Raw genomic sequence first — 16,909 nt, 5'->3', positions numbered from 1 at the left:
CACTCCCAAGTATCGATGCTCTAGTAGATTCCTCCTCCGGGTATAAATACCTCTCGTTTATGGATGCATATTCGGGATACAATCAAATCCAGATGTATCCGCCCGACCAAGAAAAAACCTTGTTCTTAACCCCAAAAGCAAACTACTGCTATATCGTCATGCCTTTTGGACTAAAAAACTCATGAGCTACCTATCAAAGATTAATGAATAAGATCTTCACGGATCACATCGGAAAAATCATGGAAGTATATGTGGACGACATGTTAATAAAGACACAAAGTGAAAAGACGCTGCTGTCCGACCTCACCCAAGTATTCGACACTATCAGAAGGCACGACATGCGGCTTAATCCTACAAAATGCACCTTCGGAGTAGAAGCTGGTAAGTTTTTGGGTTTTATGCTCACACAAAGAGGAATCGAGGCAAATCCGGATAAATGTCGGGCCATACTCGACATGAAGAGCTTGTCTTGTGTCAAAGAAGTACAACAACTCAATGGAAGGTTGGCAGCCTTGTCCAGATTTCTAGCTGGATCAGCAATAAGATCTCTCCCCTTCTATGCCACTCTAAGGAAGGGAAAGAGGTTTGAATGGACAACGGAGTGCAAGCAGGCCTTCCAAGATTTCAAAAGATTCTTGGGACAGCCACCTATCCTAGCTCGGCCTCGGGAAGGAGAACCACTTATATTATATCTCGCAGTAGGAAGTCGGGCAGTAGCCTCAGCACTAGTCTGAGAAGACGACAGTGGGCAACAGCCTGTGTACTTCATCAGCAAAGTATTACAAGGATCCGAACTGAACTACCAAAAAGTTAGAAAAATTCGCCTATACTCTCATACTAACATCTCGATGACTTCGCCCATATTTCCAAGTCCACACCATCTGGGTTCAGACCAACCATCCCATAAAAGGCATTTTACAAAAAATAGACTTAGCAGAAAGAATCTTGTAATAGGCAGTCGAGTTGTCTGAATTCGACCTTCAGTATGAAGCTTAGACAGCCATCAAATCACAGTATCTGGCCGACTTCATTGAGAGTTTACGGATACCCCAGAAATCCCTACAAAATGAAATCTCTACAAAATCGGAAGTGGCGCAGGTGTGATAATAGAAAGCGATCAGGGAACTCAAATCGAACTTTCCCTTAAATTTGGGTTTCCTGCTTCAAACAACCAGGCTGAATATGAGGCACTACTAAGTGGTTTGAAGCTGGCTAAGGAGGTTGGAGCTCAAAAGCTTATCATCTTCAGCGACTCACAGGTAGTCACCTCACAAATAACAGGGAACTATCAAGCCAAGGATCCCACCATGAAAAAGTACTTGGACAAAACTAGGGAACAACTCGGGGAATATGAAGTCCGCCACATACCCCGATAACAGAACACCCGAGCTAATGCACTCTCAAAACTAGCCAGCACCAAACCAGGGGGCAACAATAGAAGCCTCATCCAAGAAATGCTACCAAACCCGTTAATCTCGGAAGTAGAAAAAGTCCTAGCCATAACAGGTCAGGATTAGGGATGGATGACTCCCATAATTAACTACCTCAAAACAGAAATGCTCCCCATAGATGAAAAGGAGGCAAAGAGGTTGAAACGGGAGGCACAATACTTCACTATCATAAATAATACTCTATACAAAAGAAGGATCTCAATGCCATTGTTAAAATGTGTACCGACTTCCAACACAAAGGAAGTTTTAGAAGAAGTACACAGTGGCATCTGTGGCAATCATCTCGGGGCACATGCGCTTACCAAGAAAGTACTCCAGGCAGAATTTTATTGGCCAACTCTACAAAAAGAAGCAACAGAGTTTGTAAAGACATGTCCACCATGTCAGAAACATGCTAACTTCCATATCGCCCCGCCAGAGGAGCTCATCAGTGTAATTTCACCTTGGCCATTCGCAAAATGGGGACTCGACCTTCTCGGACCTTTCCCTCAGGGAACGGGACAAGTTAAATTCCTCATATTACGGATAGACTATTTCACAAAATAGATCGAGGCAGAACCCTTAGCTCACGCCACCGCTCAAAGAAGTCGAAAATTCCTATATAAAAACATTGTCACAAGGTTTGGGTTCAATCCTCCATCACCACAGACAACGGTACTCAATTTACAGATACGGGCTTCAGAAAATTGGTGACTGATTTGAACATAAAACACCAATTTATGTCCGTAGAACACCCTCAGGCCAATGGACAAGCAGAAGCTACCAACAAAGTCATATTGGTCGGGCTAAAACAAAGATTATAGGATGCAAAGGGAGCCTAGGCCGAAGAGCTCCCACAAGTCCTATGGGCATATCGAACAATGCCACATTCCACCACAAAGGAATCCCCTTTCAAATTAGCTTACGGGATGGAGGCAATGATCTTAGTAGAGGTCGAAGAAGGGTCGCCCAGAGTGATCCATTATAGTGAAGAGGCAAATTCCCAACTTCAAAGGGAAGAACTCGACCTACTTTCAGAAATTCGAGAAAGAGCTCAGATCAGGGAAGAGGCATTAAAACATCGAATGGCTTCAAGATACAATCAAAAGGTAATACCATAAGGTTTTGCCGAGAACGACTTCATCCTAATCCGAAATGATATCGGAACAACTCGGCCTGGAGAAGGAAAGCTGGAAGCAAACTGGAAAGGACCCTACTGAGTCATAAAAGTACTTAGGAAGGGCTACTACAGACTGTCCGAACTAGAAGGGCGAGAGCTTCCCAGGTCATGGCACGCCTGCAACCTAAGAAGATACTACAGTCAAAGGTAATAAAGATCTTAGGATAAGGTACACTCTTTTTCCTAAAAAGGTTTTTTAATGAGGTGCCAAGCCAAGATCTACAAAATTACTCGATGGTGCACGAAATTGTGATCATCAATGGCGCTATCAACATGATACGCTCAATTGCAATCTCAACTCTTTATCACAACTTCGCACAACTAACCAGCAAGTGCACTGGGTCGTCCAAGTAATAAACCTTACGCGAGTAAGGGTCGATCCCACGAAGATTTTTGGTATGAAGCAAGCTATGGTCATCTTGTAAATCTCAGTTACGCAGATTCAAATGGTTATGGATGATTTATGAATAAAGCATAAAATAAAGATAGAGATACTTATGCAATTCATTGGTGAGAATTTAAGATAAGCGTATGGAGATGCTTTGTCCCTTCCATCTCTCTGCTTTTCTACTGTCTTCATCCAATCCTTCTTACTCCTTTCCATGGCAAGCTGTATGTTGGGCATCACCATTGTCAATGGCTACAGCCCCTTCCTCTCAGTGAAAATGTTCAACGTGCTCTGTCACAGCACGGCTATTCAGCTGTCGGTTCTCGATCATGTCGGAATAGAATCCAGTGATTCTTTTGCATCTGTCACTAACGCCCCACAATTGCGAGTTTGAAGCTCGTCACAGTCATTCAATCCTTGAATCCTACTCAGAATACCACAGACAAGGTTTAGACCTTCCGGAATCTCTTGAATACCGCCATCAATTCTAGCTTATACCACGAAGATTCCGGTTAAGAAATCCAAGAGATATCCACTCAATCTAAGGTAGAACGGAGGTGGTTGTCAGGCACATATTCATAGGTGAGAATGATGATGAGTGTCACGGATCATCACATTCATCAAGTTGAGGAACAAGTGATATCTTAGAACAAGAATAAGCCGAATTGAATAGAAGAACAATAGTAATTGCATTAATACTCGAGGTACAGCAGAGCTCCACACCTTAATCTATGGTGTGTAGAAACTCCACCGTTGAAAATACATAAGTGATAATGGTGATCATTGGCTTCGGCCCCACAGAGGAAACCAGAAGAACCAAGATGACAGTACAATAGTAAAAGGTCCTATTTATAGAGAACTAGTAGCCTAGGGTTTACAGGAATGAGTAAATGACGTATAAATCCACTTCCGGGTCCACTTGGTGTGTGCTTGGGCTGAGCATTGAAGCATTTTTCGTGTAGAGGCTTCTCTTGGAGTTAAACGCCAGCTTTTGTGCCAGTTTGGGCGTTTAACTCCCATTCTTGTGCCAGTTCTGGCATTTTACACCAGAATTCTTGAGCTGATTTGGAACGCCTGTTTGGGCCATCAAATCTCGGGCAAAGTATAGACTATTATACATTGCTAGAATGCCCAGGATGTCTACTTCCCAACGCAATTAAGAGCGTGCCAATTGGGCTTCTGTAGCTCCAGAATATCCACTTCGAGTGCAGGGAGGTCAGAATCCAACAGAATCTGCAGTCCTTTTCAGTCTCTGAATCAGATTTTTGCTCAGGCAGGTCCCTCAATTTCAGCCAGAAAATACCTGAAATCACAGAAAAACACACAAACTCATAGTAAAGTCCAAAAAAGTGAATTTTAACTAAAAACTAATAAAAATATAATAAAAACTAACTAAAACATACTAAAAACATACTAAAAATAATGCCAAAAAGCGTATAAATTATCCGCTCATCACAACACCAAACTTAAATTGTTGCTGGTCCCGAAGCAACTGAAAATCAAATAAGATAAAAAGAAGAGAATATGCAATGAATTACAAAAACATCTATGAAGATCAGTATTAATTAGATGAGCGAGGCTTTTAGCTTTTTGCCTCTGAACAGTTTTGGCATCTCACTTTATCCTTTGAAATTCAGAATGATGGGCTTCTATAGGAACTCAGAATCCAGATAGTGTTATTGATTCTCCTAGTTAAGTATGATGATTCTTGAACATAGCTACTTTATGAGTCTTGGCCATGGCCCAAAGCACTCTGTCTTCCAGTATTACCACCGGATACATACATGCCACAGACACATAACTGGGTGAACCTTTTCAGATTGTGACACAGCTTTGCTAGAGTTCCCAATTAGAGGTGTCCAGGGTTCTTAAGCATACTCTTTTTGCCTTGGATCACAACTTTATTTTTTTCTATTTCTTTTCCCCTTTTTTTGTTTTTTTTTAATTCAATGCTTTTTCTTGCTTCAAGAATTATTTTTATGATTTTTCAGATCCTCAGTAACGTGTCTCCTTTTTCATCATTCTTTCAAGAGTCAACATTCATGAAAAACAAATTCAAAAGACATATGCACTGTTGAAGCATACATTCAGAAGTCAAAGTATTGCCACCACATCAAAATAATTAATCTGCTATAAAATTCAAAATTCATACAATTCTTTTCCTTTTCAATTAAGAACATTTTTCATTTAAGAAAGGTGTTGGATTCATAGGACATTCATAAATTTAAGGCATAGACACTAAGACACTAATGATCATAAGACACAAACATAGATGATGAACATAAGCATAAAAATTTGAAAAACAGGAAAATAAAGAACAAGGAGATTAAAGAACGGGTCCACCTTAGTGATGGCGGCTTGTTCTTCCTCTTGAAGATCTTATGCAGTGCTTGAGCTCCTCAATGTCTCTTCCTTGCCTTTGTTGCTCCTCTCTCATGACTCTTTGATCTTCTCTAATTTCATGGAGGAGGATTGAATGTTCTTGGTGCTCTACCCTTAGTTGTCCCATGTTGGAACTCAATTCTCCTAGGGAGGTGTTGAGTTGCTCCCAATAGTTTTGTGGAGGAAAGTGCATCCCTTGAGGCATCTCAGGGATTTCATGATGAGGAATTTCTTCATGCTCTTGATGAGGTTCTCTTATTTGCTCCACCCCTTTCTTGGTGATGGGCTTGAGGTCATGCCTTCTTAGTTGAACCGGCTTCCCTCTTGAATCTCTCTTCCATTGAGCGCCCTCTTCACAAATGTCTATGAGGACTTGGTCCAACCTTTGATCAAAGTTGACCCCTTTTGAGTTTGAAAGGGATCTTGGGGATCACCTTCTTCATGGCCACAACTTCACAGAAGTGGTCTTGATGCACCTTTGAGATGAATCTCTCCATCTCCCATGACTCGAAGGTGGAAGCTTTTGCCTTCCCTTTCCTCTTTCTAGAGGTTTCTCCGGCCTTAGATGCCATAAATGGTTATGGAAAAACAAAAAGCAATGCTTTTACCACACCAAACTTAGAAGGTTTGCTCGTCCTCGAGCAAAAGAAGAAAGAAGAAAGTAAAAGAAGAAGAAATAGAGGAGATGTATCTGGCTTTGTGGTTCGGCCAAGGGGTAGAAGTGGTGTTTAGGTTGTGTGAAAATGAAGGAGTGAAGATGGGTTTATATAGGGGTAGAGAGAGGGGTAGGGTTCGGTCATGTGAGGGTGGGTTGGAAGGGAAAGTTGTTTGAATTTGAATGGTGAGGTAGGTGAGGTTTTATGAAGGATGGATGTGAGTGGTGAGGAGAATAGTGGGATTTGATAGGTGAGGGGTTTTTGGGGAAGAGGTGCTGAGGTGATTGGTGAATGGGTGAAGAAGAGAGAGAGTGGTGGGGTAGGTGGGGATCCTGTGGTGTCCACAGATCCTGAGGTGTCAAGGAAAATTCATCCCTGCACCAAGTGGCGAGCAAAATTGCTCTTTATGCCAATTCTGGCGTTAAACGCTGGGCTGGTGCCCATTTCTGGCGTTTAACGCCAGCTTCTTGCCCTTTCCTGGCGTTTAACGCCAGTCTGGTGCCCCTTTCTGGCGTTAAACGCACAGAATGGTGCCAGACTGGGCGTTAAATGCCCATTTGCTGCCCTTCCTGGTGTTTAATGCCCAGTCTGGCACCATTCTGGGCGTTTAACGCCAGAAAGGGGCACCAGACTGGCGTTAAACGCCAGGAAAGGGCAAGAAGTTGGCGTTAAACGCCAGAAATGGGCACCAGCCCGGCGTTTAATGCCAGAATTGGCACAAAGAGCAATTTTTCTCGCCATTTGGTGCAGGGATGACTTTTCCTTGACACCTCAGGATCTGTGGACCCCACAGGATCCCCACCTACCCCACCACTCTCTCTCTTCTTCACCCATTCACCAATCACCTCAACACCTCTTCCCTAAAAACCCTTCACCTATCAAATCCCATCTTTCTCTTCACCACTCACATCCATCCTTCATAAAACCCCACCTACCTCACCATTCAAATTTAAACCACTTTCCCACCCAAACCCACCCTCCCATAGCCGAACCCTACCCCTCTCTTCACCCCTATATAAACCCCTCTTCCCTCCTTCATTTTCACACAACCTAAACACTACTTCTCCCCCTTTGGCCGAACCACAAAGCCATTTACATCTCCTTCATTTCTTCTTCTTCTACTCTCTTCTTTCTTCTTTTGCTCGAGGACGAGCAAACCTTTTAAGTTTGTGTGGTAAAAGCATTGCTTTTTGTTTTTCCATAACCATTTATGGCATCCAAGGCCGGAGAAACCTCTAGAAAGAGGAAAGGGAAGGCAAAAGCTTCCACCTCCGAGTCATGGGAGATGGAAAGATTCATCTCAAGGGTGCATCAAGACCACTTCTATGAAGTTGTGGCCTTGAAGAAGGTGATCCCCGAGGTCCCTTTCAAACTCAAAAAGAGTGAATATCCGGAGATCCGACATGAGATCCGAAGAAGAGGTTGGGAAGTTCTTACCAACCCATTCAATAAGTCAGATTCTTAATGGTTCAAGAGTTCTATGCCAATGCATGGATCACCAAGAACCATGATCAAAGTGTGAACCTGGACCCAAAGAATTGGCTTACTATGGTTCGGGGGAAATACTTGGATTTTAGTCCGGAAAATGTAAGGTTGGCATTCAACTTGCCCATGATGCAAGAAGATGAACATCCTTACACTAGAAGGGTCAACTTTGATCAAAGGTTGGACCAAGTCCTCACAGTCATTTGTGAAGAGGGCGCCTAATGGAAGAGAGATTCAAGAGGGAAGCCGGTTCAACTGAGAAGGCACGACCTCAAGCCTGTGGCTAGGGGATGGTTGGAGTTTATCCAACGCTCAATCATTCCCACTAGCAACCGGTCCGAAGTTACTTTAGACCGGGCTATCATGATTCATAGCATCATGATTGGAGAAGAAATAGAAGTTCATGAGGTTATATCCCAAGAACTTTATAAGGTGGCGGACAAGTCCTCTACCTTGGCAAGGATAGCCTTTCCTCATCTCATTTGTCACCTCTGTTATTCAGTTGGAGTTGACATAGAGGGAGACATCCCCATTGATGAGGACAAACCCATCACTAAGAAGAGGATGGAGCAAACAAGAGACCCCTCTCATCATCAAGTCCCTGAGATGCCTCAAGGGATGCACTTTCCTCCACAAAACTATTGGGAGCAACTGAACACCTCCCTAGGAGAATTGAGTTCCAATATGGGACAACTAAGGGTGGAGCACCAAGAACATTCCATTCTCCTCCATGAAATTAGAGAAGATCAAAGAATCATGAGAGAGGAGCAACAAAGACAAGGAAGAGACATTGAGGAGCTCAAGCACTCCATAGGATCTTTAAGAGGAAGAACAAGCCGCCATCACTAAGGTGGACCCGTTCTTTAATTTCCTTGTTCTTTATTTTTCTGTTTTTCGAAAAATTATGCTTGTGTTTAGCTATGTTTGTGTCTTGTGATCATTAGTGTCTTAGTGTCTATGCCTTAAAGTTATGAATGTCCTATGAATCCATCACCTTTCTTGAATGAAAAATGTTCTTAATTGAAAAAGAGAAGAATTGCATGAATTTTAATTTTTATAACAGATTAATTATTTTGATGTGGTGACAATACTTTTGTTTTCTGAATGTATGCTTAAACAGTGCATATGTCTTTTGAATTTGTGGTTCATGAATGTTGGCTCTTGAAAGAATGATGAAAAAGGAGACATGTTACTGAGGATCTGAAAAATCATAAAAATGATTCTTGAAGCAGGAAAAAGCAGTGAATACAAAAAAAAAGAAGGAGAAAAACGAAAAAAAAGGGAGAAAAGAAAACGAAAAAAAAGAGAAAGAAAGAAAGAAATAAAGTTGTGATCCAAGGCAAAAAGAGTGTGCTTAAGAACCCTGGACACCTCTAATTGGGGACTCTAGCAAAGCTGAGTCACAATCTGAAAAGGTTCACCCAATTATGTGTCTGTGGCATGTATGTATCCGGTGGTAATACTGGAAGACAGAGTGCTTTGGGCCATGGCCAAGACTCAATAAGTAGCTGTGTTCAAGAATCATCATACTTAACTAGGAGAATCAATGACACTATCTGGATTCTGAGTTCCTAAAGAAACCAATCATTCTGAATTTCAAAGGATAGAGTGAGATGCCAAAACTGTTCAGAGGCAAAAAGCTAAAAGTCCCGCTCATCTAATTAATGCTGATCTTCATAGATGTTTATGAAATTCATTGTATATTCTCTTCTTTTTATCTTATTTGATTTTCAGTTGCTTGGGGACAAGCAACAATTTAAGTTTGGTGTTGTGATGAGCGGATAATTTGTACGCTTTTTGGCATTATTTTTAGTATGTTTTTAGTATGTTTTAGTTAGTTCTTAGTATATTTTTATTAGTTTTTAGTTAAAATTCACTTTTCTGGACTTTACTATGAGTTTGTGTGTTTTTCTGTGATTTCAGGTATTTTCTGGCTGAAATTGAGGGACATGAGCAAAAATCTGATTCAGAGGCTGAAAAGGACTGCAGATGCTATTGGATTCTGACCTCCCTGCACTCGAAGTGGATTTTCGGGAGCTACAGAAGCCCAATTGGCGTGCTCTCAACGGCGTTGGAAAGTAGACATCCTGGGATTTCCAACAACATATGATAGTCCATACTTTGCCCAAGATTTGATGGCCCAAACCGGCGTTCAAAGTCACCATCAGAATTTCCAGCGTTAAACGCCGGAACTGGCACAAGGATGGGAGTTAAACACCCAAACTGGCATAAAAGTTGGCGTTAAACTCCAAGAAGAGTCTCTACACGAAAATGCTTCAATGCTCAGTCCAAGCACACACCAAGTGGGCCCGGAAGTGGATTTTTATGTCATTTACTCATCTCTGTAAACCCTAGGCTACTAGTTCTCTATAAGTAGGACCTTTTACTATTGTATTTTCATCTGGGTATCTTTAGGTCTTTGTATTCTTAGATCTTTGGATCTTTGATCACGTTTTGGGGGCTGGCCTCACGGCCATGCCTAGACCTTGTTCTTATGTATTTTCAACGGTGGAGTTTCTACACACCATAGATTAAGGTGTGGAGCTCTGCTGTACCTCGAGCATTAATGCAATTACTATTGTCCTTCTATTCAATTCCGCTTGTTCTTGTTCTAAGATATCACTTGTTCTTCAACTTGATGAATGTGATGATCCGTGACACTCATCATTATTCTCACCTATGAACGTGTGCCTGACAACCACCTCCGTTCTACCTTAGATTGGGTGGATATCTCTTGGATTCTTTAACCGGAATCTTCGTGGTATAAGCTAGAACTGATGGCGGCATTCAAGAGAATCCGGAAGATCTAAACCTTGTCTGTGGTATTCTGAGTAGGATTCAATGATTGAATGACTGTGACGAGCTTCAAACTCGCGATTGTGGGGCGTTAGTGACTGACGCAAAAGAATCACTGGATTCTATTCCGACATGATCGAGAACCGACAGCTGAATAGCCGTGCCGTGATAGGGTGCGTTGAACATTTTCATTGAGAGGATGGGAGGTAGCCACTGACAACGGTGAAACCCTACATACAGCTTGCCATGGAAAGGAGTAAGAAGGATTGGATGAAGACAGTAGGAAAGCAGAGAGATAGAAGGGACCAAGCATCTCCATACACTTGTCTGAAATTCCCATCAATGAATTACATAAGTATCTCTATCTTTATCTTTATGTTTTATTCATCATTCATAACCATTTGAGTTTGCCTGACTAAGATTTACAAGGTGACCATAGCTTGCTTCATACTAACAATCTCTGTGGGATCGACCCTTACTCGTGTAAGGTTTATTACTTGGACGACCCAGTACACTTGCTGGTTAGTTGTGCGAAGTTGTGTTTATGCCATGGTATTGAACACCAAGTTTTTGGATTCATCACCGGGTATTATTTGAGTTGTGAAAAGAAGAGATCACAATTTCGTCCACCACTCAGCTGACCCACTTGTGCCTCCAAGTTTCTAATGGAGGACCTTGTTTCAGTTATGAAACTTTGAGTGGTTTTGATTAGATCAGAGACTATAGTTGCTAAGTTAGAGGAGTTCTGCTTAGAATTCTCTGTCTGTTGCTGAGAAGATGATGGAAAAGGCTTGCCATTGCTAAACCTGTTTCTTCCACCATTATTGTTGTTGAAACCTTGTTGAGGTATCTGTTGATCCTTCCATGAGAGATTTGGATGATTTCTCTATGAAGGATTATAGGTGTTTCCATAGGGTTCTCCCATGTAATTCACCTCTTCCATTGAATGGTTCTCAGGATCATAAGCTTCTTCTTCAGATGAAGCATCCTTAGTACTGCCTGGTGCAGCTTGCATTCCAGACAGACTTTGAGAAATCATATTGACTTGCTGAGTCAATATTTTGTTTTGAGCCAGTATGACATTCAGAGTATCAATCTCAAGAACTCCTTTCTTCTGATTCGTCCCATTGTTCACAGGATTCCTTTCAGAAGTGTACATGAATTGGTTATTTGCAACCATTTCAATAAGTTCTTGAGCTTCTGCAGGCGTCTTCTTCAGATGAAGAGATCCTCCAGCAGAGCTGTCCAATGACATCTTGGACAGTTCAGACAGACCATCATAAAAGATACCTATGATGCTCCACTCAGAAAGCATGTCAGAAGGACACTTTCTGATCAATTATTTGTATCTTTCCCAAGCTTTATAGAGGGATTCACCTTCCTTCTGTCTAAAGGTTTGGACTTCCACTCTAAGCTTACTCAATTTTTGAGGTGGAAAGAACTTTGCCAAGAAGGCATTGAATAGCTTTTCCCAAGAGTTCAGGCTTTCTTTAGGTTGTGAATCCAACCATATCCTAGCTCTGTCTCTTACAGCAAAAGGGAATAGCATAAGTCTATAGACCTCAGGGTCAACCCCATTGGTCTTGACAGTGTCACAGATTTGCAAGAATTCAGCTAAAAACTGATGAGGATCTTCCAATGGAAGTCCATGGAACTTGCAATTCTGTTGCATTAGAGAAACTAATTGAGGTTTAAGCTCAAAGTTGTTTGCTCCAATGGCAGGGATAGAGATGCTTCTCCCATAGAAGTCGGGAGTAGGTGCAGTAAAGTCACCCAGCACCTTCCTTGCATTGTTGGCATTGTTGTTGTTTTCGGCTGCCATGTCTTCTTCTTTGAAGATATCTGTTAGGTCCTCTACAGAGAGTTGTGCTTTAACTTCTCTTAGTTCGCTTCAAGGTCCTTTCAGGTTCAAGGTCAGCCTCAACAAGAATGCTTTTGTCTTTGCTCCTGCTCATATAAAAGAGAAGAAAACAAGAAAATATGGAATCCTCTATGTCACAGGATAGAGATTCCTTGAGGTGTCAGAGGAAAAGTAAAATAGAAGGAAGAGGTAGAAGAATTCGAACTTAGAAAGATAGAGTTCGAATTGTACATGTTAGTCCATAAATAGAAGGATGTGAGAAGAGGGGAATAAAATTTCAAAAATAAATTAAAAAGATTTTAAAAACATTGTGAAAATTGATTGATGATTTTTGAAATCTAAGATTGAGAAAGAAGTAAAGTGATTTCTGAAAAAGATTTTGAAATTAGAAATAAAAAAGAAATGATTGAAAACTTATTTTGAAAAAGATGTGATTAAAAAGATATGATTGAAAAGATATAGTTTTAAAAAGATATGATTGAGAAGATATGATTTGGAAAAATAATTTAAAAAGATTTGATTTTTAAAATCAATGACTTGGCTAACAAGAAAAGATATGATTCAAACATTAAACCTTTCTCAACAGAAAAGGCAACATACTTGAAATGTTGAATCAAATCATTAATTGTTAGCAAGAATTTTTGAAATTGGAAAGAAATTGATTTTGAAAATATATGATTGAAAAGATATGATTTGAAAAAGATTTGATTTTGAAAAATTATGGAAACTTGAAAAAAATTTGAATTAAAAACAAAATCTTCCCTCTTGTGCCATCCTGGCGTTAAACGCCCAGAATGGTATCCATTATGGCGTTTAACGCCCAAAATGCTACCCTTTTGGGCGTTAAACGCCCAGCCAGGCACCCTGGCTGGTGTTTAAACGCCAGTTTTCCTTCCTCACTGGGCGTTTTGAATCCCAGCTTTTTCTGTGTAATTCCTCTGCTGTATGTTTTGAATCTTCAATTCTCTGCATTATTGACTTGAAAAGACACAAATTAAAAATTTTTTGGATTTTTAATGATGAGAAAAAATCAAAATGCAACTAAAATCAAATAAACAATGCATGCAAGACACTAAACTTAGAAGTTTGTATACTACTGACACTAACAAATTGAGAATGCATATGAGAAACAACAAAACACACAAAACAAGAGAATTTAAAGATCAGAGCAAGTAAATCATCAAGAACAACTTGAAGATCAATGAAGACACATGATAAATGCAAGAAGAACAGAAACATGCAATTGACACCAAACGTAAAATGAGACACTAGACTCAAACAAGAAATATTTTTGGTTTTTATGATTTTGTAATTTTTTTTTGGTTTTTTTTTTCGAAAATTATATGGAGAAGAAAATAAAGAGATTCAAAATTTTTAATAAGAATTTCAGGAATCATGCAATGTTAGTCTAAAGCTTTAGTCTAAAGGAATTAGACATGGCTAGCCAAGCTTCAGCAGGACATTGCATTCAAGAGCTAAATTGATGATGATCAATCAGCTTTGGTGATGATAAGAACATCACCTTGAAACAATAGAATTCATTCTTAAAAATTCTGAAAAATACCTTATCTAAGCAACAAGATGAACCGTCAGTTGTCCAACTCAAACAATCCCCGGCAACGGCACCAAAAACTTGGTGCACGAAATTGTGATTATCAATGGCGCCATCAACATGGTATGCTCAATTGCAATCTCAACTCTTTATCATAACTTCGCACAACTAACCAGCAAGTGCACTGGGTCGTCCAAGTAATAAACCTTACGCGAGTAAGGGTCGATCCCACGAAGATTGTTGGTATGAAGCAAGCTATGGTCATCTTGTAAATCTCAGTCAGGCAGATTCAAATGGTTATGGATGATTTATGAATAAAGCATAAAATAAAGATAGAGATACTTATGCAATTCATTGGTGAGATGTTCAGATAAGCGTATAGTCTCTGCTTTCCTATTGTCTTTATCCAATCCTTCTTACTCCTTTCCATGGCAAGCTGTATGTTGGGCATCACCGTTGTCAATGGCTACAGTCCCGTCCTCTCAGTGAAAATGTTCAACGCGCTCTGTCACAGCACGGCTATTCAGCTGTCGGTTCTCAATCATGTCGGAATAGAATCCAGTGATTCTTTTGCGTCTGTCACTAATGCCCCACAATCGCGAGTTTGAAGCTCGTCACACTCATTCAATCCTTGAATTCTACTCAGAATACCATAGACAAGGTTTAGACCTTCCGGATTCTCTTGAATGCCGCCATCAATTCTAGCTTATACCACGAAGATTCCGGTTAAGAAATCCAAGAGATATCCACTCAATCTAAGGTAGAACGGAGGTGGTTGTCAGGCAAACGTTCATAGGTGAGAATGATGATGAGTGTCCGGGATCATCACATTCATCAAGTTGAGGAACAAGTGATATCTTAGAACAAGAATAAGCCGAATTGAATAGAAGAACAATAGTAATTGCATTAATACTCGAGGTACAGCAGAGCTCCACACCTTAATCTATGGTGTGTAGAAACTCCACTGTTGAAAATACATAAGTGATAATGGTGATCATTGGCTTCGACCCCAGAGAGGGAACCAGAAGAACCAAGATGAAAGTACAATAGTAAAAGGTCCTATTTATAGAGAACTAGTAGCCTAGGGTTTACAGGAATGAGTAAATGACGTATAAATCCACTTCCGGGTCCACTTGGTGTGTGCTTGGGCTGAGCATTGAAGCATTTTTCGTGTAAAGGCTTCTCTTGGAGTTAAAAGCCAGCTTTTGTGCCAGTTTGGGCGTTTAACTCCCATTCTTGTGCCAGTTCCGGCGTTTTACGCCAAAATTCTTGAGCTGACTTGGAACGCCTGTTTGGGCCATCAAATCTCGGGCAAAGTATAGACTATTATACATTGCTGGAAAGCCCAGAATGTCTACTTGTCAACACAATTGAGAGCGCGCCAATTGGGATTCTGTAGCTCTAGAAAATCCACTTCGAGTGCAGGGAGGTCAGAATCCAACAGCATCTGCAGTCCTTTTCAGCCTCTGAATCAGATTTTTGCTCAGGTCCCTCAATTTCAGCCAGAAAATACCTGAAATCACAGAAAAATACACAAACTCATAGTAAAGTCCAGAAAAGTGAATATTAACTAAAAACTAATAAAAATATAATAAAAACTAACTAAAACATACTAAAAACATACTAAAAACAATGCCAAAAAGCGTATAAATTATCCGCTCATCACTCGACCTATAGGGATAAAACTCCCACATGTATATATGTGCATTTTTCTTCTGAATAAAGTTTTTTAGATTTTCTACAAATTCTCAAGACGCATTAGTCTGAAACGCTAAAAAATTCATCGCCCGATTATAAAGCTACAAGATCGGTAGAAAGTGAAGATCAAAAAGACGAAAACCAAATTCATCAAAAGGTCAACCAAACAAGGATCAAACCCGACATCGACAAAATTGGCTAAGATGAAAAAGCGACAAAATAGAATAATGGGAGAAGTTATCGAAAGTGATCCATAGAACGGACCTGACGAGGTCTTAATAAAAATGGGTTGCTAAAAAATAACTTAAAAGACAGGCCGACATAAAGAAGTCAGACTAGTCGATCACAATAACCAAAGTTATAAAAAGTTAATCCCTAAAAAGAGGCCTGGCCAGCCCTAAAAAAGAGGATTACTAAAAATAACTTAGAAGGGACCGACGCAAAGAAGTCGGCCCCAAAATCAGAAAGTTATAAAAAGTAATCCCTGAAAGAGACCTGACAAAGGTCCAAGAAAGAGGATTACTAGAAATAACTCATAAGGGACCGATATGATGAAATCGGCCTCCCACGAACAAGTTATAAAAAGTAATCCCTGAGAGAGACCTGACAAAGGTCCAAGAAAGAGGATTACTAGAAATAACTCATAAGGGACTGACATGATGAAGTCGGCCTCCCACGAACAAGTTATAAAAAGTAATCCCTGAGAGAGACCTGACAAAGGTCCAAGAAAGGGGATTACTAGAAATAACTCATAAGGGACCGACATGATGAAGTCGGCCTCCCACGAACAAGTTATAAAAAGTAATCTCTGAAAGAGACCTGACAAAGGTCCAAGAAAGAGGATTACTAGAAATAACTCATGAGGGACCGACATGATGAAGTCGGCCTCCCACGAACAAGTTATAAAAAGTAATCCCTGAAAGAGACCTGACAAAGGTCCAAGAAAGAGGATTACTAGAAATAACTCATAAGGGACCGACATGATGAAGTCGGCCTCCCACGAACAAGTTATAAAAAGTAATCCCTGAAAGAGACCTGACAAAGGTCCAAGAAAGAGGATTACTAGAAATAACTCATAAGGGACCGACATGATGAAATCGGCCTCCCACGAACAAGTTATAAAAAGTAATCCCTGAAAGAGACCTAACAAAGGTCCAAGAAAGAGGATTACTAGAAATAACTCATGAGGGACCGACATGATGAAGTCGGCCTCCCACGAACAAGTTATAAAAAGCCTGAAAGAGACCTGACAAAGGTCCAAGAAAGAGGATTACTAGAAATAACTCATAAAGGACCGACATGATGAAGTCGGCCCCCCACAGAAACAAGTTATAAAAACGTAACCCTAAAGGAAACCTGATAAGGTCCAAAAAGGGGATTACTAGAAATAACTTGGTATCCGAAGTAAGGAAGTCTACATACAAGTCAGACCCAAACACCCACAACCTAAAAAAGAATCAAGCCACAAGTATGAAAATACA

The 16,909-nt window shown here is 40.5% G+C and overlaps 1 non-coding gene across 1 annotated transcript; it reads left to right on the top strand.

The window, feature by feature from the left end:
* The first annotated feature begins 11,626 nt into the window (after positions 1 to 11,626).
* Positions 11,627 to 11,734, top strand: LOC112713606 (small nucleolar RNA R71). Its single transcript, XR_003158577.1, has one exon. It is a non-coding gene; the product is annotated as a small nucleolar RNA R71 (small nucleolar RNA).
* The last annotated feature ends 5,175 nt before the right edge of the window (positions 11,735 to 16,909 follow it).

Source organism: Arachis hypogaea, chromosome 9 (assembly GCF_003086295.3).
Source record: "Arachis hypogaea cultivar Tifrunner chromosome 9, arahy.Tifrunner.gnm2.J5K5, whole genome shotgun sequence".
Lineage (NCBI taxonomy): Eukaryota > Viridiplantae > Streptophyta > Magnoliopsida > Fabales > Fabaceae > Arachis > Arachis hypogaea.
This window is presented reverse-complemented; position numbering and strand designations above follow the sequence as displayed.